Below are 23,010 nucleotides of genomic sequence, written 5' to 3' on the forward strand. Positions count from 1 at the left end.
CTCTCCCACTTTTGTCTTTGGTTGCCATCTTTTTCGTAGTTATATTGTAGCAAGCATTGGAAAAAGTAGAAGAGAAGCAAATGTGGTCAATCCACATGACCAGTGATCAATATATTTTAGATGAGGTATAGTATATTTGTATACTACCAAAAACTAAGATTAGCGGAGGGCATACCAAAGATAGTACTTAGAGTGGATTCTGAAATGCTTGACATTCTATGAATATGAATTTCAGAACGATTTCTGAAAAGAGCCAATCAATTGATCAAAAACAGCAAAAAAAATAAATAAATATTTTAAAATATTGCCAATTAGAAAAGCTTAAGGTAATTGAGAACATTCAGCCTAGAGGCAAGAAGCTGGCAATGAGATATGATTTAGAAATCACATATTAGGCTAGTTTTCCCTCTGTCTTCCACCTAAACAGGGAAACTAGCAAACAAAATGTATAATACCTGCCTGAAAAGAAATTTTAAAGGATCTTCTCAATACCAAAATACCTATTTTAGTGAATTATGAAATTTCTTCCACATAGACTGAGAATATTTAAATAAGTATTACACATTCAATATTATATGAAACAGTATGTGGACATCACATAGAGGCCTAGATTGAAAGAGTAAAAGATGGCATTACATAATTAAAGATACAGACAATCTTTTTTATATTAGTTTCCTGTGGCTTCCATCACAAATTATCACAATCTTGGTAGCTTAAACCATAGAAATTCATCCTTTCATAATTCTTGAGGCCAGATATTCACAGTCAAGCTGTTCACAGGGCTGCACTCTCTCTGGAGTCTCCATTTGTTCTTTGACCTCCTCCAACTCCTGCTGGCTCTCTGCATTCCTTATCTTGCAGCCATATCTCTCCAGGTTTTGCCTCCATGATCCATTGCCGCCTCCTCTTCTCTGTGTCTTTCTTTATTCTTTTTGTTTCAGATTTCCTTCTGCCTCTCTCATAAGGATATTTACCATTGTATTTAGGGCACTGTTCGATAATCCAGGATGATCTTCTGATCTGGAGATGCTTAACTTCATTTTGCAGAGACACTTCTACCAAAAAAAAGAAAAAAAAAAAAAAAGCTACTATTCACAAGTTTCAGGGATTAAGACATGGACATGTCTTTTTTTGGGAGGGCATATAAGACGTATGATTTCACATTGATCTCAGTTACCACGGAAATGTACAAGACCTGTCTATAATATATGCCTATTACCTGGATGTTCAACATGAAGAGCTAGAACTTGGAAACACATATCAGCACGTCATGCTTAGTTTAGGATTACAAAAGAGAATATCACAAATGTGAAGAATCAAAATATAGTATTTTAAGTGCCAGCATTCTATCTCTTGAAATGTGAGAATAAGGTCATAAACCATGTACAGCAGAGATTCTACGATTATCCATAAAAGTAGAGCCAGGTGCTTCAAGATGATACCAACCTCCCATTAAAAAAATTGTTCTTATAGTCATTAATCAGAAATTATTAGTCTTCATGAAGTCACATAAGATCAGAAATGTGCAACATTTCATTATGAGTGTTTTTAATGAGTTAAGTTCATATAGTATGTAGATATTCATTTTTGCTTTTTACTTAAATATATTATTAAAGTTAAATGGATGCTGCTACTGGTTTTATATTAATCTTGATTTTACTGTCTTATTAGTTTGCAAGTGAGTCAAGGAAAAGAATATCATAATGGAGAATAGGTAATCAACAATAGAATGTACAATAAATAAGTGTGTATCTCAAATAGTCAAGAGGATTTAAAGCAAACAACATGAATGTTTGTAAATTAATCTTTATGTGAATAAGCTAAAATATTAAAAGAAAAAGTACATATTATACTAAAGACATTGAATAACCAGTATCAAGTTACCAAAGTATAAGAAAAGAATACTGTGTTTGTTATATAACTGGTACTCTTAAAATATGTTAGTTCATATGGCATTAATTTTATAAATTAATTAGCACACAAGAATACAAGGAAGAGAGGCCATTAGTCCACTGAAGCCATTGACACAAATGCTCTGGCCAACTATTTTTAGGCATTACTCAATCTAATGGCAAGACTTCAATGGTAAGAAAATAATTTTGTCCGTGGACCTATCTTACAAATGAAAAATATTCATTCTAGGCAATTGATATTTTGAGAGAAGTCATATAAATTTAAATCCTAGTTTGAATTCTAAATTCATTACTTAATTAACCCTGTGACTATGGATGGCTCAGTCTGTTCTTGCTACTATAACAAAATATCACAAACTGGATAACTTATAAATAATACAAGTTTATTTATCACAGTTCTAAAGGAAAGATAATCCAAGATCAAGGCACCAGTAGAATCACAATCTGGTAAGGGGATTCATTCTGCTTCCAAGATGGCACCTAGTTGCTATGTCTTCACATGACAAAGGGTCAAATGCTGGGTCCTCACATGGCAGAAGGGCAATGAATAGTAAAAAGAACCACTTCTCTCCCTCAAACCCTGTTATAAGGCTTGAATCCATGAGGACAGATTCCCCATGGCTTAAGCACCTCCCAAGGGCCCCACCTCTTAATATCATTATCTTGAGCATTAGTTCTAACACATGAATTTTGTAGGAACGCATACACTCAAATCATAGCAATGGATAAGTCTCAAAATGTCTTCATATCTCAGGTTTCTAATGGATGATGACAATAATGCTTTACTCATCAGGTTATTGTTAGAATTAAATGAATTAATATGCTTAAAGCACTAAGAACAGTAAGGGCTTTACACATATTAGCTATAATAATTAATATTTTCATTTTAAGAAGAATTGATAGGTATAAGACTCATGAAATCTTTTAGCAATATCTTCTTTAGGTGTATACCAACAAAAAATATCTTTCAGTTTTTAGGTAATCCATTTGTAAGATTTATACTAGGCACAAAAGACTAGACTTCAGTAAACTGAAATACTAACTAACCCAATTCTAACTAACTAAATTCATTTTTAAAATATTTATTTAAATGCCTTCTTTGTAATAGCCATTGAACTGGATAGTAACTGAAATACAAAGCTGAGTAAATATTAGTTTCAGCCTTCAAAGCTTTACAGTGTAATTAGGAATACAGATAATTATACAATAACTCAATACAGTATTACAAGTCCTTCTACAGAGAAAGGGCCTAGAATAGCAAAGGGGGAAGTTATTAATTTTGTTATGCAGGTTTTACAGTTCTGTGATAAAATGGATTTACTGACACTTCTTAAGATAGACTTTAAAGTCTAAGATTGATGAGGATGGCATATGAGGCACAGTGTGTCCATAGACCTGGGAGAAGTGTAATTGGAAGCAAAAGGCAGGTATAATGGGATGATGGTAAATAACAAAGGAACATTAGCTTGGTTCTTTATTAACCAGGCTGAAGACTGTCTGTATTTTCTTCATTGGCAAGGAAAAATCATTAACAAATCTTTTTTTTTTTTTCCTAAGCAGTGGAGCTGGCATATTAAAGGTACATTTTAGAAAGATTTATCTGATTTGCAATCTAGGGTGGATTAAAATGAGGAAAGAATGAAATAAAGAGAATCAATTGCATAGCTGCTTGTTTACAGAGTATCCATGTATATAAGAAATAATGAAAACTGTTTTAAACAGTGTAAATGGGAATGTGAGTGGCATATATAGAGGAACTTGCAAACCTATAATTACCAGGACTCATTGGTTGCCTGTAAGGGAGAAAGGAGAAGTTGAAGACATCCCCAAATATTCAATTCTAATGCCTTAAAAAGTAATTCAGTCTTTTCAGAAATAAAATAGTTCAGAAGTGGCAGGACTTAGAATTGTAAGATATTTACATTTTAGACACAATGTGTTTGAGGCTTGAACAACACATTCAAATATATGTTACAGTTAGAAAAGGAAGATATGGGAGTAATATAAGATTCTTAAAAGCTCTCAAAGATTGATCCAAATGGATGAGTTAAAGATGCCAACATTAAGAGAAAAAATAAACGGAAGAAATCCTCACTGTGTTAGACAGCTCTTGCTTGCTATAAAGAAATATCTGAGACTGGGTAATTTAAAAAGAAAAGAGGTTTAATTAACTCACGGTTCCATGGGCTGTAGAGGAAGCACAGTGCCAGGCAGCTGCTTGGCTTCTAATGAGGCCTCAGGAATCTTACAGTCATGGTAGAGTCAGAGGGAGAACTGTCAATCACAGGGCCATATCAGGAGCAGAAGAGAAAGGTAATGGGGAGGTGCCACACACTTTTAAACAACCAGATCTCACAAGCACTCACACACTGTTGCAAGGACAGCACTAAGCCATGAGAGATCTGTCCCCAAAACCTGAATATTTCCTGCCAGGCCCCACCTCAAGTTTGGGGCATTACAGTTCAACATGAGATTTTTTGGTTTTTAATATTACTTACTTTAATTTACTTTTAATATTACTTACTTATGAAGAATGCTCAGTTTGGTAGGGAGAAAATGGGAATGAGAGCCAATAGAGAGGAATGATATTTGGTGTGAAGAAAGAAGGGCAACGTCAGGTGTATTAGTTTGTTCTCACACTGCTATAAAGAAGTGCCTGAGACTGGGTAAATTATAAAGGAATGAGTCTTAATTGACTCACAATTAAAGGCCTCAGGAAACTTACAATCATGACGAAAGAGGGAAGAAAATACATCCTTTTCACTTGGCAGCAGGAAGGAGAACAATGAGAACCTACTATAGGGGAAAGCACCTTATAAAACTATCAGATCTCATGAGAACTTACTATCATGAGAATGGCATGGGGGAAACTGCCCCCATGATTCAATTACTTTCCACCAGGTTCCTCCCACCACACATGGGGATTACGGGAACTACAATTCAAGATGAGACTAGGGTGAGGACATAGCCAAACCATATAATTCTGCCATCAGACCCTCCAAAATCTTGTGTCTTCACATTTCAAAGCATAATTGTGCCTTTCCAAAAGTCCTCCAAAGTCTTAGTTTATTCCAGCATTAACCCAAAAGTCCACAGTCCAAAATTTCATCTGGGACAAGGCAAGTCCCTTCTACCTATGAGTCTGTAAAATCAAAGGCAAGTTAGTTACTTCCTAGAAACAATGGGGAATGGGGGTACAGGCATTGGGTAAATACACACATTTCAAATGAAAGAAATTGGCCAAAACAAAGGGGCTACAGGCCCCATGCCTACTGAAATCCAATGAGGCAGTAATTAAATCTTAAAGCTCCAAATAATCTCCATAGACTCCATGTCTCACATTCAGGTCATGGGCCCTGGGACCTAGCCCAAGAAACCATTTTTCTCTCCTAGGCCTCCAGGCCTGTGATGGAAGGGGCTGCCATGAAGGACTCTGACATGCCCTGGAGACATTTTCTCCATTGCCTTGGTGATTAACGTTTGGATCCTCATTACTTACGAAAATTTTTGCAGTCAGCTTGAATTTCTCCCCAGAAAAATAGAGTTTTCTTTTCTATTGCATCATCATGCTGTGCAATTTTTAAATTTTTATGTTCTGATTCCTCTTGAACATTTTGTTGCTTAGAAATTTCTTCCACCAGAAACTCTAAATCATCTCTCCCAAGTTCAAAGTTCTACAGATCTCTAGGGCAAGGGCAAAATGCCTCCAGCCTCTTTATAGAGCAAAAGTGACTGTTACTCCAGTTCCTAACAAGTTCCTCATCTCCATCTAAGACCACCTCAGCCTGGACTTCATTGTCCATATCATTATCAGCATTTTAGTCAAAGCCGTTCAACAAGTCTCTAGGAAGTTCCAAACTTTCCCACATCTTCCTATCTTCCTAGCCCTTCAGGTCTCTAGAAAGTTCCAAACTTCCCCACATTTTTCAGTCTTCTTCTGAGCCCTCCAAACTGTTCCAACCTTTGCCTGTTACACAGTTCCAAAGTTGCTTCCATATTTTTGAGTATTTTTATAGCAGCACCCCACTCTACCAGTACCAATTTACTTATTAGTCCATTCTCACACTGCTATAAAGAACCACCAAATGTGGATAAAAAATAAAAGAGGTTTAATTGACTCACAGTTCTGTAGGGCTGGAGAGGCCTCAGGAAACTTACAATCATGGTAGAAGGGGAAGCAAGTATGTCCTTCTTCACATGGTGGCAGGGAGAAGAATGAGAGTCTAGTGAAAGAGGAAGCCCATTATAAAACGTTAAGATCTCATGAAAGCTTACTATCACAAGAATAGCATGAGGGCAACTGCCCCATGATTCAATTACCTCCCACTGTGTTTCTCCCATCACGCATGGGGATTATGGGAGCTACAATTCAAGATGAGAGTTGGGTGGGGATACAGTCAAACCATATTATTAAGTGATTACAGATTCACAAAAACAAAGGATAGATATTTTTCGTAAAGGACAGGCTGACTATCACTATCAAATGCCAGAGGGAATTTCAGAAGAGTGAAATCTGAGAAAAGAATACGACAACCTGGAAGTTCTAGGGAACTCTTAAGGGCAGTTTTAGTAGGATGTGAAAGTAAAAGTCAGATAACAATAGCTTAATATTGCAGTAAGTGGCAATGAAATAACAACATTAAATATATATAAATAGGCAGGGCACAATGGTTCATACTTGTAATCCCAGGATTATGGGAGGCCAAGGCAAGAGGATCACTTGAGCTCGTAAGTTTGAGACCATTCTGGTCAACATAGCAAGACCCCATGTCTAAAAAAAAAATACATACATATACACACAAATATCTGGATAATCCTGTGCTTTGCATGACTTTGATTTCTACTATTGTGGCAGACCAGGTTTCCATTAGCAACCAGAACAGTCAGTTTCCACTAACCCTTTACTATAATTGTAATGAATGCATAAGTTAAACATTAAAAAACTAGAGAAACCGGTGCTTGAGTACCAAGGCTGGAATGTGAAAACAAACTCATTAAGACCCTGCCTGGGTTTTTCCAGATACTAAAGTCTGATCAAATAATATAATAGCATCTGACACATACACCTCATTCTAGGGCCAACTTAAGATTAACAAACTTTCCAAGACTATAGAGAAAGTTTTCTAGACCTTAGGCCCTAAAGATTAGATATATATTGAGTGAAGCACTCCGCTAGTAGGTGCACTCCCACATGTAGGCATAGAGCTTAGAATGTATGTAAGCACTGAAAAACACAACTTGTAACTTTGAGTTTGTCTGGTGAGTTACTCTGACCTTCTCCTTATAATCAGTTGCAGAAATAAACTGTCCTTCCTTCCCAGTCTCCATCTTCTTATTTGACCACAAGAACAAGCAGCTGGACCTCATTCTGTGGGATTAAATTGGCTTCAATTTAAGTTAAGTTCATTCGCCACATACAAACACACCTATGCCACATACATATGAGGTAAGTAAGATGGAATGCCATGAACAACAAAGATTCATAACAGACAAGGAAAAGGTTAGGTTCCAAATTTTAACTGGAGAGTGGTAAGCCTTGGGGGGGATGAAGCCTATTCTCTGATGAAAATTAAGATTGAGGCCTAGCACGGTGGCTCATGCCTGTAATCTCATCACTTTGGGAGGCCGAGGTAGGTGGATCACTTAAAGTCAGTAGTTAGAGACCAGCCTGGCCAACATGGTGAAACCTGATCTCTACTAAAAACACAGCAATTAGCCACGTGTGTGTATGGTGGCAGGCACCTGTAATCCCAGCTACTCAGGTGGTTGAGGCAGGAAAATCACTTGAACCTGGGAAGCGGAGTTTGCATTGAGCAGAGACCATGCCACTGCACTCCAGATTCCAGTCTGGGTGACAGAGCAAGAGAAAGAAAGACAGGAAGGAAGGAAGGAAGGAAGGAAGGAAGGAAGGAAGGAAGGAAGGAAGGAAGGAAGGAAGGAAGGAAGGGAGGGAGGGAGGGAGGGAGGGAGGGAGGGAGGGAGGGAGGGAGGGAGGGAGGGAAGGAAGGAAGGAAAGAAGGAAGGAAGGAAGGAAGGAAGGAAGGAGAGAAGGCAGGCAGGCAGAGAGAGAAAATAAATTAAGATTGAGAAACTAGAAAACCAGAGAAATTATTTGAAAACAGGGATAAAAATAAGATCAATTTAATCTTTTCTGAGGGTAAAGGGGGTTAATAGTGGAATAGAGGTGATTCTATCTCCTACAATAAAAGATTGAAAAAATTGAGATTAAAGTATGCAGTTTAATCATATTAGAATAAGCTTGCAAGAGTTGTCACAAAGAATACAAACAAGAGTGACATGACATAAATAATAGTGTTATTTGAATACTATTAAGGACATATTAAAATAAACATATTGTAATGATTTTATGAATTCTAGCTGGATTTACTTGCCAGGGAATGGAGGATAGAGAAAGGAACAATAGCATGAGCACTAAGACTAGGTCTTCATACAGCAGAAATGCTGGAAATTCTGTCACAATGTGACTTAAAGATTTATAATTTATTATACATTTATTAAAAATTAATCATGAAAGTGCTTAACCATTGCTAGTTATAGAAACAAAAGAAGGAAGGACAAAGTGGTAGACTAAGAGAGGCAGAATAGAACAGGGACAACAAAATCAGGCAGAAAACTGGGTCAGCAGCAGTAAAGAAGTAGAAGAAGCCAAAGGAAAAATAAGAGTTGGCTCTTTAAAAGTAAGTTAGAGCCGGGTGCGGTGGCTCACGCCTGTAATCCCAGCACTTTGGGAGGCTGAGGCGGGCGGATCACGAAGTCAGGAGATCGAGACCACAGTGAAACCCCATCTCTACTAAAAATCCAAAAAAAAAAAAAAAAAAAAGAAACAAAAAGAACTAGCTGGACGTGGTGGCGGGCGCCTGTAGTCCCAGCTACTCAGGAGGCTGAGGCAGGAGAATGGTGTGAACCCGGGAGGCGGAGCTTGCAGTGAGACAGAGATCACGCCACTGCACTCCAGCCTGGGCGACAGAGTGAGACTCCATCTCAAAAAAAAAAAAAAAAAAAAAAGTAAGTTAGATGAGGCTGAGGAATTGAGGGCCTTGGGTCATGTCAGATCAAATTATGGATCAGAAGCACACAAATAATGTCCAGAGGAAATTGGAACCAATTTCTTCTATAGAATACACTGAAGTTAATTTTAAATATATGTCTTAAGTACAAGAATTACTTCTTTTAAATAAATGTATAGGTAATTCTGCACATTTGCATAGTTCTGAATTTCATGTTTGCCAGTTAAGATAATTCCATCATTCATCCTCCCATCGATCCATCCATAAGTCCATCCATCCATCTATCCAACAAATTAAGTACGTACCATGTTCAAAGCACTATACCAGAAATCTATCTAAAATAGGATAGAGATGCTGGTGTCACAGAGTTCATTGTATAGTTGCAGTGACAAATACAAAGTAAATGATCAAAAATGGAGAGATAGGATATATAAAGTTTCAATAAGAGCCTAAAATAAAAGAAATTGACCTGGTCAGGGAAAACATTATTTTATGAAATAGCACCTGACCTAAGATCTGCAAATGAGAAAGCAATAAATGCATTTGTGTATGCTTGTTGGTGGAGGAGGACTGTGACAAGCTGTGATATGTTCTAAAAAGAGGAGCCTTTTATACAAGTACATGGGAATGTAAGAAAAAAAGGGATATATTTAAGTACCTGACTCAAGGTACTGAAAAAAGATCAGTATGATTAGGTTACAGAAATAGGCAGGGAAAACTGGCAGTTTTCTGTAAACCATGTTAAAGATTTTCAATTTTATTCTAAATGCCATTGGGTAACACCCAACCCACTAGAATGCATTTTGAGATTACTCTGGCTGCAAGGTAGAGAAGAGATTATATAGTAACCAGCACAAATAAAGAAAGATCACTTAGTAAGGTGTTACAATAGACTTGAAAATATAAAGTTGATTTAATCAAGGGTAAGAAAGGGGAGGAGTTGGTAGCTTTATAAGATATTTAGGAGGTTCAGTTGACTGACAGGACTTAGTGATGAATGGCATAGGAGCAAAGGTAAGGAAGTTGTCAATGGTATCTTTTTTGGCACAGATAGATGGATAAAGAACTCAGGAAGAAATTATGTTTCACAGTCAGTAGGCTCAAGTAGTTTGTCTTTGAGATCATATTTGGTGTTCCTTTGAGATTTCTTAGTGGAATTATCAAGTTACCAAATGATTGTAGAAGTACAGAGCTCAGTGGAAGCAGTAGAAGGGCGAAGGGCCTAGGTCCAAGCTGTGGGGTTTCTAATAGCTGGAAGGAAAGAGTAAAAGTGCAAAGATGTGGTCAGTAAAGAAGTAGGAAATCCAGGATGCTAGGTGTCATAAAAATAAAGGAAAGCAAAATTTGATTGTTTTTCAATTGTGTTTATGTTTCTGTTTTTTTTTTTTTTTTCCCCCAAGGCGGGAGATGGTAATTTAAAAAAAAGAAAAAAAAAAGAAAAAAAAAGAAAGCCTGACCGTGCTCAGAGGTCAGGTAACTTAAAAAGTGAAAACAAATGTCATGTGATGTTAGAGATACAGCCACTATTCCATATAGTTAGACAAAACCATTCAGTAGAGTGATGAAAGCGAAAAACAACCAGCCTGGCTAAGATGGTGAAACCCTGTCTCTACTAAAAATATACAAAAAAAAATTAGCTGGGCATGGTGGTGCGTGCCTGTAATCCCAGTTACTCGGGAGGCTGAGGCAGAGAATTGCTTGAACCCAAGAGGCAGAGGTTGCAGTGAGCCGAGGTTGTGCCACTGCACCCCAGCCTGGGTGACAGAGCGAGACTCCGTCTCAAAAAAAAAAAAGTGAAAAACAGATTAGAGGATTAGAGTGACTTGAAGTGAGAATGGGAAGTGAGAAAGTACAGAATGAAAAGATTTATAACTTGGTCCAGAAGTTTATCTTGCTAAGAAGGTAGTGGGAAGTGGTCCTTCCTCTTTCAGCTATTGTAAAGTAACTGGAACTAGACTTACCTTTCTGACATAACAACTAGAGTACTTAACAAAACATATAGAACAACTATTTTCAAGTGTCAATCAGCAGGCAGGGTCTTACTGTGACCTAGGAGAGAGTGATACATGTCCTTCATTTGTCCTGATTTTCTGCCAAGAGATCCCTTCTGGACCATCACAGGAAGATATATCATAAGACATTCTTAGAATTGTGGCAAAAAGGAAGAGACAGAGATGAGCATTTGGAGAGGGATGGTGGTAAAATCTGCAAGATCAATGAACAGAGAAAAGAAAACTACAGGAGGAAAGAGCTCAAGAAATCTATACAGGGCCTTCCTTAAATCTGCTGCTAAATATTAAGTCACAAATGTGTAGGCAGAAACTTTGCAAGGTTAACTGAAAAAATGTTCCAGGGAACATTAAGAAAAGCAATTTCCAGAGCTCATATAAAGCTGGAAGACAGTAAAATCTGGATAGTAAAAAGGAGAGAACTCTTTTAATATCCAGAGGATTAAGTAGAAACAGTGGAAGGGTCATACATTACTAGAAGGACTAAACAAACAGTGAAACGGTGATTCTCAGTCCAGCCAGGGATGGTTTTACTTTCCCCAAAGACTTCTGGTGATGTCTGGAGACATTTTTCATCTCCACATTTGGAGGGTGGGAGGAGGGGTATTATTAGCATCTACTGAGTATAGAGTCCAGGGATGCTATTAACTATTCTGCAAAACACAAGTCAGTCTCCTCAGCAAAAAATTATTCTGCTAAAAATATCAATAGTGCCGAGGTTAGAAACTCTGTACTAGAGGAAATACAATGCTATCTTTAGATATGCATGGGCAGTGCAGCCCTGACCCTGACCGATGCCTCAGGAGACCTCCACATTTTGCCTACTCAAGGGAAGTCTCCTTCCATTGCCTGGAAACATCTGAGCCTGACAGTGACATATGAATGAAGTGTCCTTGGGCCCTGATCACAATTTACGTGGGCCCCAGTCCCCATTTTTTCCTTCAGGGCTCTCAGAACTTTCCCATGCAGGGTGTCCGCTATATGTCTCAAAGATTTCTGGGATTCATTTTTGTAGAATTGTCTAAAGGCTGCATGTTCCTATGTAGGACACTTGGCAAGCTTATTATTTTTGATGACTGGCATAGTATATCTTTCACAATTTTATGTGAGATTATGTGTCCAATATGTTACATACAAACTGATTTATTGTGTCTCTCATACATGTTGGATAAAGGATGAATTCAATAGTCTCTAGGGTGATGAAACTCCACCTCTAAACTAGAGTTTGAGAAACTCATATAGGCTGTTGCTTTAGTTCTTTTGACAATGTGCCACCTCCTGTAGTCTTCCATATCTGAGGGTAGTGAGTGTGGAAACCCTTTACCCTTCTTATTCATTCTACCATCACCTCAGACACCCAAGGTCGTCACTTCAACACTTCCATAGGATCATGTGTCAGGCAGCCACTTGAGGAGTGGCCATGCTCATGTCTTCCAGGAGTTCTCACACCACTGCTCTGAAACACCAATGGACTCTGTGATCAATGTCCTCTCTTGCCTTCAATCTATACGGTGATGCGTTTTGCTGGGTTGGCCTTATGTTGTGCCAGACAAAGAACAGTCAATCATTGAGCACATTGCTTTCCTATTATCACTCTATCCACAGCCCTTCCAACCATCCTTCAACCACTAGTGGCAATAAATAAAAGTCAAGAGTGCTCTCAACACTGAAAAAGATTACATTTCAGGAATCCAGTGATTTCAATCTAAAGAGTTCAGAAGAAGAAATAATTAAAAGTAGTGCTGTTCTACCTTTATACTATAAAATTCTGAATGTTAAAGTTAACATAACCAGAAAATAAATTGTTTTTTGCATTTTTCTGCATACTCTGGATAAGACTTAAATTTTTAGTCATCATTGATAAAGAAGAGTAAAAACTCTTAAGAAAGTGCTGGAAAATTAGATTCATAGGTGACACATCAAATGACGAAACGACTCATGATTTATAATTTGGCATATATTAAATAATTTTGTATTAAATAAATGTTGTAAGAAAACTGGAGAGGCAAATAGATTTCTATTACTTCAGTATAAGCAGATTCCAAAGAGCTGTGGTATTATGCATAACACCAGCATTACCTTTTACTCATGATGGGAGGGAGGATATGGTCAGGAGTGGCACAGTCGAAAATAACGAAAGTGAAGAAATGGTTCTTGGACCTGAAATGAAAGTGATGCTCCCTGTACTCATGAAGGATCTTTACCTGCCCTGATTATACAAATGAAATATGTGAGGGCCTTCTTCTATCACCTCTATTCAAATATTCATTCATAAATACTACATTTAACCTGAGTCCATGAATTTTGTAACACATATTTGAATCAATTTTCTCATATAAACAGGGATCACATAAAAATATTTTCTGGGGGTGCATGTGCCCTAGAGGCTACTCTGAGAAAATGGTTACTCTAAACCTGTCCTAACAAAGCTTTACAATGAGCCTTAAAATAATTAATTTTATCTTCAAGTAACTTAACGTCTGAGAACAAAAAAGAAAATAACAAAATAAAGTCCAACAATCTTTAGGAATGACAACATCTGGTGCTTAATATAAAATTGATAGTACTCAGAATCCAGTAAAAAAACTGACAAGATACGTGAAGAAGCTGAAAAAATATGACCTATCATAGGATGTATAGTATACAGAAATTGAACCAGAAATGAAATGGAAGAGATGATGGAATTAACAGACAAGAACTTTAAACTCTTTGTTGCAAATACATGAATTTATAAGAAAAATACGGATACAATAAAAAGAAAAACAAAAATAAAAATTTAACAAAACAGAAATTTTAGAGATGAGGAATTTCATTATCTGAAATTAATGTTTTGCTACAAAGTGTTACCAGCAGATTTGCTACTGAAGAAAAAGATCAGTGAACTTGAAGATGTAGCAATAGAAACTATCCAAAATGAATCCTAGAGAGTAAAATGGCTGAAAAAATTAAAAAGTATTAGTGACCTACATGAAAATATAAAATATTCTAACCTACATGGTCTCATAATTGGGAAATAGGAAGGGATTCAGAAAAAAATATAGAGAGAGATATGCTAAAAATTTCTTTATTTGATGAAAACTATAAATCTATGGATCCACAAAACACAACCAACCACACAGTAAAGCATGTCATACTCAAATTACTGAAAACCAGTGGTAAAGAGAAAATTTGCAAAGGAGTCAGGGAAGAAGTTACATTGTGTTCCATGGAACAACTATAATAATGATCACAAACATCCTATGAGGAACCAGGCCAGCCAAAAACTTTGGAAAAATATTATCTATGTGCTAAAAGAAAAAAAATAATTGTCAACCTAGAATTTTTACCTGGCAAAAATATCTTTCACAAATTAAGACAAAATAATATTTCTTTTTTCTGAAAAAGCAAAAGCTAAGTAAATATGTCACCAGAAAAACTGAACTACAAAAATTGTGATTTTATTAAAAGGAAAATGATATATCCACACAAGAATTAATGGTTTGTTAAATTTTACTTCCTGTGCTTACTTTGAGTAGGTAAAGATTTGACATGGCATTACTGCCTTATAAATATGATGACTAATATTTTATTTTGAAACTTCCTATTTCTTTTATGTCTCAGTCAATGAGCAGGTTGCAGCTTAGTAACCATAGTATAAACAGTCTAGACCAGACGTTTGTGGTTAAAAATGAATTAATATCCCCAAATTTTTCAAATTATTTTGTTTCAGACTATTCAGCATTTTTTATTGAGGAGCTTGACTTTGAAATTTGGTTCAATTCCTGTAATTCATGCGTTATTTCATCATGTAGAACAGTTTTACTATATTCTTCTTTTTTTATATTTAATGCTTTTTATTTAGTTTGGTAAAACTGAAATTAAACCAGTTATTTGGTGGTATAAACTAATGTTTGATTAAACTAATTTTAATTTCATTTGAAGTACGTCTTCAGAATTTTCTATCATGCCTTACTCAATCCACTAGAGAATTAATTACAATTTTGCAGATTAATTGAACAAATTTGAATTATTTTTAAATGTAATTAATCCTTCATATTTTAAACTTTTTCTATAATGTATAAGCTAATTTATTGACTATGCCACAATATTTATCTATTCTTTTAACCAGGATTTGTTTTAAACAAACTATATTTTCCTGAATTTTATATATATATATATACACACATACACACACATATATATGTATATGTTAAAATGTTTCAGCAACCTGAGTATATAAGCATGGGATTTCATGAATTTATAAATCTACCTTTGTTGGACAGACTCCACTCTAAGACACATTTATCATGTTAAGCTATTTCCATTTGGGCTGACAGTAAAATCTTATATATATATATGTGTGTGTGTGTGTGTGTGTGTGTGTGTGTGTATTTATATGTATATATATTTATATACATGAAAATTACAGTTGCAACAGAACTACACAGCTCATTCTAAGAAGGAGGAAAATATACTGTTTTATTAGGAAATCAGGTTGAATAGAAATCTATTTACTATGTTTTCATTCATCAAACTCAAGCACATTTTTTATCTAAAATATGTTGTGTCATGTGCACATCACTTAGCTATAAAGAATGAAAAAATAGCTCATTGAATTCATCCAAACAGTTCTCATAGGAAGATTTTACTGTCAACCCAAATGGAAATAGCTTAACATGATAAATGTTTCTTAGAGTGGAGTCTGTCCACCAAAGGTAGATTTATAAATTCATGAAATCCCATGCTTATATACTCAGATTGCTGAAACATTTTAACAATATCAACTATTTCTTTAAATAAAGATTTTCTCCAATTCACAAAACGTTATGAGTCTGACTTTATAAAAAAAGGAATTTGAAAGAAAAACAATGTTTTATTATTTTCCTTTCCAGTTAAGTGTTCAGGTAAGCATATTGTATTTTTGTTATTTGTGTCAGGCTTCTCTTGCATTGCTATGAAGAAATACCTGAGACTGGGTAATTTATAAAGAAAAGAGGTTCAACTGGCTCACAGTTTACAGGCTTTATAGGAAGCATGGTGTTGGCATCTGTTCAGCTTCTAGTGAAGCCTCAGGGAGCTTACAATCATGGCGGAGGGGAAAAGGGAACAGGTATGTCATATAGTGAAAGCAAGAGCAAGAAAGAGAGCAAGAATGGGACAGGCAGTGTCACAAACTTTTAAATGACCAGGTCTTACAAGAACTCACTATCATGAAGACAGCACCATTCATGAGGGATCCCCCTTCATGACCCAAATACTTCCCACCAAGCTCTATCTCCAGCACTGGGGATTACAATTTAACATGAGACTTGGGCAGGGACAAATATCTAAACTCTATCAATATTGTATAATACATAGTATTATAGATATACTTTTCTACCATGCAGCATATAAGTGACCTAATAATCTGTATTTGCTAATAATGTATATTTGCAGATATCTGACCAAAGGCTCTTCAGTCACTGGATGAAGACAAAAACTTGCAGGAGATGACTCCAGTAAGAACAGGAAAAAAACACATATACATGCATATATGTGTGTCAAACATGTATGTGAACACATGTTCATGTGTACACACACTTACACACTACCTATTACACAACCTGAAACAATAAGGCATCAAAAATAGAGTGAAAAAGAACAGGTGAATCATATACATATACCATTTTCAAGTAAAAGTCACAAAAGAAATAAAGCATAGGATCTGTAATTGATGATAAAAAGCTCTTATGAACAATGAGGGGAGACTGTAAAATATTCCTATCAATCTTTACAGACATCCTCTCTCACAGTGATGAAAACATATACAGCATTGCCATAGACATTTCCATTGATATATTATTAGCAGCATCCATCAATCTACAAGCTGCATTGAGATATCAGTGAAATTTGACAGTCTTCTGATTGCACTTTCTAAGGCCTGAATCTTTCTGCTTTTGATCTTTCTGACTTCAATCTCCAGCCAATTTTATCTCAACATCTTGCTCCATTGCATTTTGTAACTACTTGATATATCTTTATGTTTCCTGCTATTTGTAAGTTAATGTTTCATGTTTTAAGCTTCATAATAGAGAAAATACAGAAATTTAAATGTCCAAGAACATAAAGCTTCTACTAAAAGTTACTATTTTCCTCTATTACCCCAAAGGCTAGTTTTTTTAAAAAAATAAAATAGTTTTTAAAATAAAGAAGGTAACTTTTTTATATCTTTTATTTAAACACATATTTAAGAATGTGTTTATTAAACCTTTTCCTCCTTTTTCCAGATACTTTTATCATTTATTTTTGTAATATTATGACTCACCAATTTTATTTTATATGCCTTAAAACTAAATGGGAAAACATGCTAAATTATCCTGAAACTAAGTTTTTAGTTAAAATCCAATGCATAACATGGTAAATCTACTGCAAGTTTAGGTAATATTACATTAATCAATAAACACAATAGGGTGATATTTAAATGTAAACTAATTTTAATAAATGCCACTAAAAATTTTTCTTAGAAGGCACCTATGCAAAAAAGTCTAGTGATAACTCAGTGAATCTGCATTTAGGCATCCCCCTGACAGTGGGGCAGGGGGGCGGTTACAGTATATTCTTGAATACCTCCCCTAAATTCCAATGTGAATTTGCATGGCGTGTTTTCAGTTGCATAGTTCTAAAATATATTTACACAATCCCAATTTGAACCTGTGGGCGTGTATAAGATCAACGATCATAAGAATGATAACTAATGTTTACTGAAACCTTAATATATTCTTTCTTAGACTTTATAAGGACTTTATACAAGTTTTTTCATTTAATCCTCACAATAGCCCTATGCAGTACACAGTATTATTTTACTCATTTTACTGGAAAAAAAAAAAAAAAAACCCTAAATTTCAAAAAAGCTAAGAAAGTTGCCCTAGTATACAAAGAATATATGAGAAATATTTGGGGAGCAGTGAATAGATTGATTCATCCAAAATAAATTTATATAGAACAGTGAGCAATGGTGAATACAAGGGTGGACAAACAGTTTAAACAAAATTAAATTTCTGAGAGCCAGAATAAAGTGTTTGGAGAGAATGTAAAGTGTCTTGTTTAACAATTTGATTTTTGAATCAGATCAGGGTTGATTCCCATTTTTACCACTTACTAGTTAACCTCATAAGATCATTAAGAAGATTAAATGAGAAGAATGAGATGGTACATGGTGGAAGCTCATTAGTACATGCTCAGTAACTTTCAGTTTTCAACCATGTCACCGAAAGGTTTTGAGCAGATATTAGGTTTAGATAGCAGTCTTCAAGATATCTCTCTAGTGTAAATAATAAATTATAAAATATATGAATTGGATGTAACAATATCAATTAAGAACTAAACTGCATTGTTAGAATTCTGTTTCCTTTAGGGCCTGGTAATGGCAATGAGAGAGAAAATAATAGGAAAGGAAGGGAAGTGGGGGGAAGGAAAAAGAAAAGGAGGAGAGTGGAGGGAAGGGAAGGGGAGGGAAAGGAAAGGAAAGCAGAGACATTTGTAAAAAAAAAAAAAAATTTAAAAAAAATACGTCTTGGACAATGTGTGAATAAAGAGTTCAGGTTTCCAAATTTAAATAATCACGGATTTTTATAGATGGACTTTCATCTAGACTCGCCAAATGTTTTGATTTCATTTGTAACATTCTTGCCAAGTAGTTACAGAATATATTTTGAACAAACTGCTAACAGGAATAGGCTCTTAAAATAGATCTTTCTACTTCCAGGCAAATTTAAGTATTAAAAAGCAAGCTCCTCACCATAGTGACCTGAAAATTTCATACTTATCTAATACTCTTGATATTAGTCTCTGAATCTATGCAATCTGACCCCATTTCCATATATAAAGTCATCGATGTAACCTAACCACTACCCACCTTCTACAAAGGCCCTCGGCCCGTTAAATTATTTGTAAACTGAGATTTTTTAATTTCACTATCCTTGTTCTTCTTCCTTTAGTGAGCTTTGGTTTGTCATCCTCTTTGAAAGAGTGGAACTCAAGATATGACCTCTTTTCTTGGAGAGTGGTCATAATTAACTGTTGTGAAGGGAAGTTAACCACTTAGGTACATCCAGGGATGCAATGCAAGTATCCAAGGTTCTAGAGAGAAGTACCAAAACACTCTGCCTAGAGAAGAGTGACTTCTGTGATAACAGAAGTCTCCACAATGGAGTAAGATGTCAACCTAGATGATTAGGAATTTCTGACTTAAAAGAGCATAATATCAGTCCATATATTTCAATGTACAGCGTTTGAAGAAAAAATATGACATGCTAGAGTAAACACTGTTAAATTGATGAGCGATGAATTAAATTTTAAAGTTCATGAAGATTAACTCTAAATAGAATAATGTTGAAAACACTTCTATTAGATAAAATGGTTTATTACTATTTTTTAAAGATCACTAAAATCACTAATTTGTTTCTTCATACTTGTCTCTGGTATGCTTTACTCAACCTGAATTTAAGAACTTAATTCATTGAATTCAACACTTAAGTAATCAGTCAAGCAAACTGCAGTTTTTTCTGTCATGATTACTATATATTTTTCTTACCTCTCCAATTTCTCATTTTTGTCAGTTTTGTTCATCCTATTATAGCACATAGTGGCTAGAACACAGCATTAGGAATTCCGCCTATTATATTGCACATCACACACAAAAATTAAATCAAAATGGACTACAGACCTAAAGGTAAATTTTAAAGGTAAAAAACTTCTAAAAAATACAAGAGAAAATATTTGTGACCTTAGGTTAGGCAACAGTCTCTCACATACAACATCAAAGGCATGATCTTTAAAGAAAAAGAATGGTAAATTGAACTTATTCAAAATTAAGAATGTTTCCTTTTCTAAAAGCACACATCCAAGCTACAGGTTCAGATAAAAAAGTTGTAAGTCACACGTCTGATAAAGAACTTGTACCCAGAACACAGAAAGAGTATTTGAAACACAATAATTTTAAAAAGCGTACAACCAAAAAAGAAAAGTAAAAAAGATTTTAAAAGACACTTTAAAGAAACATATGACATATGATCATTTGAAAAGATGCTCAATAAATTTAAAACCACATGAGATAGCACTGCGTACCCATTAGAATAGCTAAAATTAAAGACTGACTATATCAAGTGACCTTGAGGATATGGAATGACTGGAGCACTTCTACACTACTGGTGGAAATGTAAAATGATTCAAGCACTTTTGAAAATAGTTTATCAGCATCTAAAAAAATAAACATGGAATTGTTAATTATTGACTTATTGCAGTCCTACCTAGGTATCTATTCAGGAGGAATAAAAGCTTATGTTCATACAAACCTATATACACAAACATATATAGGAATTTTATTTATAATCACCAAAAACTGGAAAAGGAATAATCAAACTGTGTTATAATCATACAATGTGATATTATTAATTAAAGGAAGTAAATTATAACACATGAAAGTACATGTGTTGATGTATGATCAAGGATGAATCTTAGAGTAATCATGCTGAGTAAAAAAGCCAGATCAAAAAAGCACACACTATTAATCCCATTAAAGAATTCTACAAAATACAAATTAATCTATAAATGATAGCAGATAAGTGATTGCCCGGGGATAAAAGCAGGTGGGGAGGAGCAGGTGGGATGGATTATGAAATGGCAGAAGTAAACATATAAGATGATGAATATGTTTATTATAATGATTGTTATAAGGGATTTGTAGTTACAAACATTTTTAATTATCAGATTGTATACATTAACTGTACAGCTTATTACATGTGAATTATATCTCAATAGAAATGCTTTGAAAAATAATACCTCAGGTGATTCTTTCAGTTTGAACATAGCTTCCAACGGTTTGTTGGATGATGGGTGATCTTCATCCTTAGGCCTTGTCTCTGTATGAGTTGTAAAACTAATTTTAAAAAACAAAACAAAATTTATATTTCTCAGCTATTACTTAAGAACTCGGAAGAGAAGGATAATGGTAAAGGATGGAAAGTATCTCATTAAGCCTGGAAATAAGGACTTTGATAGAAGGTCTGAATAATCAGAAGGAAGAAAAGACTCAAATAGCCCTGGGAAGTCTTTCATTGTAAATGGGCAGAGTAACCCTGTAGATATCTCAGTTAAAGTACTCATCATTTTTTTGGTAAATGTTCGTTTTACTTATCTCTCTATTTAGACTTGGAGCTCTTTTAAGAGGGGAATTTTGGTCTATTCTATCCATTGTCTAGCATAGTTCCTGGCACATATCTATGCTCAGTTGGAAATAATATAAATGGCCCCCAAAAAATCTTAGCTACACTTACTTATTTTTTTGCAACTTTACAGAAATTACCTCTAATCTTTAAAATGAACATACAAGACAGGCATTATTACCTTCATTACAAAAAAATTTAACAGTATTTGATTCAGAGGTTTAAATTACTTGTCTGAGTTAATTCTGCAAGTAAGTGGTAAACCCAGGATTTCTGGTGGAGGTAGCATTTTAAGCTAGGCCTGCTGAGTACAACAACTATTGTTTTGCCACTACATCTTGTGGATACCAACAGGTACCTTCAAATTCAGAAAACTGGTTATTATGATTTGAATTTGAAACCATAATAAAATATGGTGAACATACTTCCTTTTCCTTTATTGATCTTGAAGGGATAGAATTGGAATACATCTTTAGAAGAATATTCTCTATTGAAAAGTCTAGTTCCATGAAGAAATGCTGGATATAGTTTTATGTAGAGTAAAAAACATATCCAGAGGATAGTGAATTCTGGTTCTGAAGCATTTCATAGGAGTAATGGAGAATTTCAATTCTTTAGACACTTATCAGAAGTTTTATTCAGCTAAAAACGTTATCTGATAAGTTGCTGACCTTTCTTACTGAAAATGTCATCTTTTAGAAGATAAAAGAAGTGATGATTGAAACCACAAATAACATGTGGGAGCAGATAAAAGGAGAGGGGAATAGAAGTGATGCCATTAGGGAAGCATATTATTAACTGCCTGGTCAAATGAAGAGAATGGATGTGTTCCTTACACAGATCAATATCCAAGTTGAACATCTCTTAGAACTTCCATTGTGCACTGCACTCCAGATTGATTCCCATTGTACTAACTCCAGTACACCTTCTCTCTCATTGTCACCATCATTATCCACAACACACCTCAATATTATTATCAATAATACTTAGGAAATTAAGAAGAGAGTAAAAGACTTGTAAATACAATATTTATGTTGGTCCTTGACATTTGAAATGGAAGTAATGAGTAGGTTTATTATAAGAAATGTCCACTAGGTAAATAGAGCTATGTGTCTGGAACACTGAAGGAAGCTGACGTTGATGACGGTTTTGAAGCCATATGTACAGATGCAGAATCAAAGCTTTGGAAGTAAAAGAGGTCCCTAAAGAAAAGAGTACAGAGAAAACAGCATCAGGACAGTGATAGAAGCTATTACCCAAGGATGTGGGGTAATGTTGCCCCAGGAGAGAGGACAAATCAAGGTTTTTGTTAAAGTGGGACCTATCACGTTTGTATGCCAATTTGCACTTATTTTTTAGGTTAAAAATTCAAGTATTCTGTAAGGCAATAGCACGCTTTGCAATGAAGTCTCATCTAGTGTTATTTTAAATCTTAAAAAGGTTACTTAGAAGCATGGAAACATTACATCTGGGTGAGAATGTTAAAGAGCAAATGCACCTATATCCAATTAAAAAGATGCTTCTGTGGCCACTGATACCATCTTGGTTGAATGCCTTATATGTACAACTCAAAGGAGCTTTGTGGTTCTTTAGAGAAACTCATTTTCTGGCAGAAGTTTGAAAGCATTTCTGGTATTAAAAAGGAAATCAATGAGAGGATAAAAAAGCAAGAAGGATGTGTGGTAAACTCTCATTTAAAAACCTGTACACTCAACAGAATGCCTCTTTGCAACCTTTCAATGAGACAAGTCTTCTTTAATTTCAAATGGAACATCCTGTGTTCCATATTTCTTAGCCTGGCTGACATAGAGGTCACAGATTTACTGTGGGACGTTAGAATCACTTACATATTATCCTAAATTTAGATTTGGCCTAGATT

The sequence above is a fragment of the Chlorocebus sabaeus genome, chromosome 11 (assembly GCF_047675955.1).
Source record: "Chlorocebus sabaeus isolate Y175 chromosome 11, mChlSab1.0.hap1, whole genome shotgun sequence".
Taxonomy (NCBI): Eukaryota; Metazoa; Chordata; class Mammalia; order Primates; family Cercopithecidae; genus Chlorocebus; species Chlorocebus sabaeus.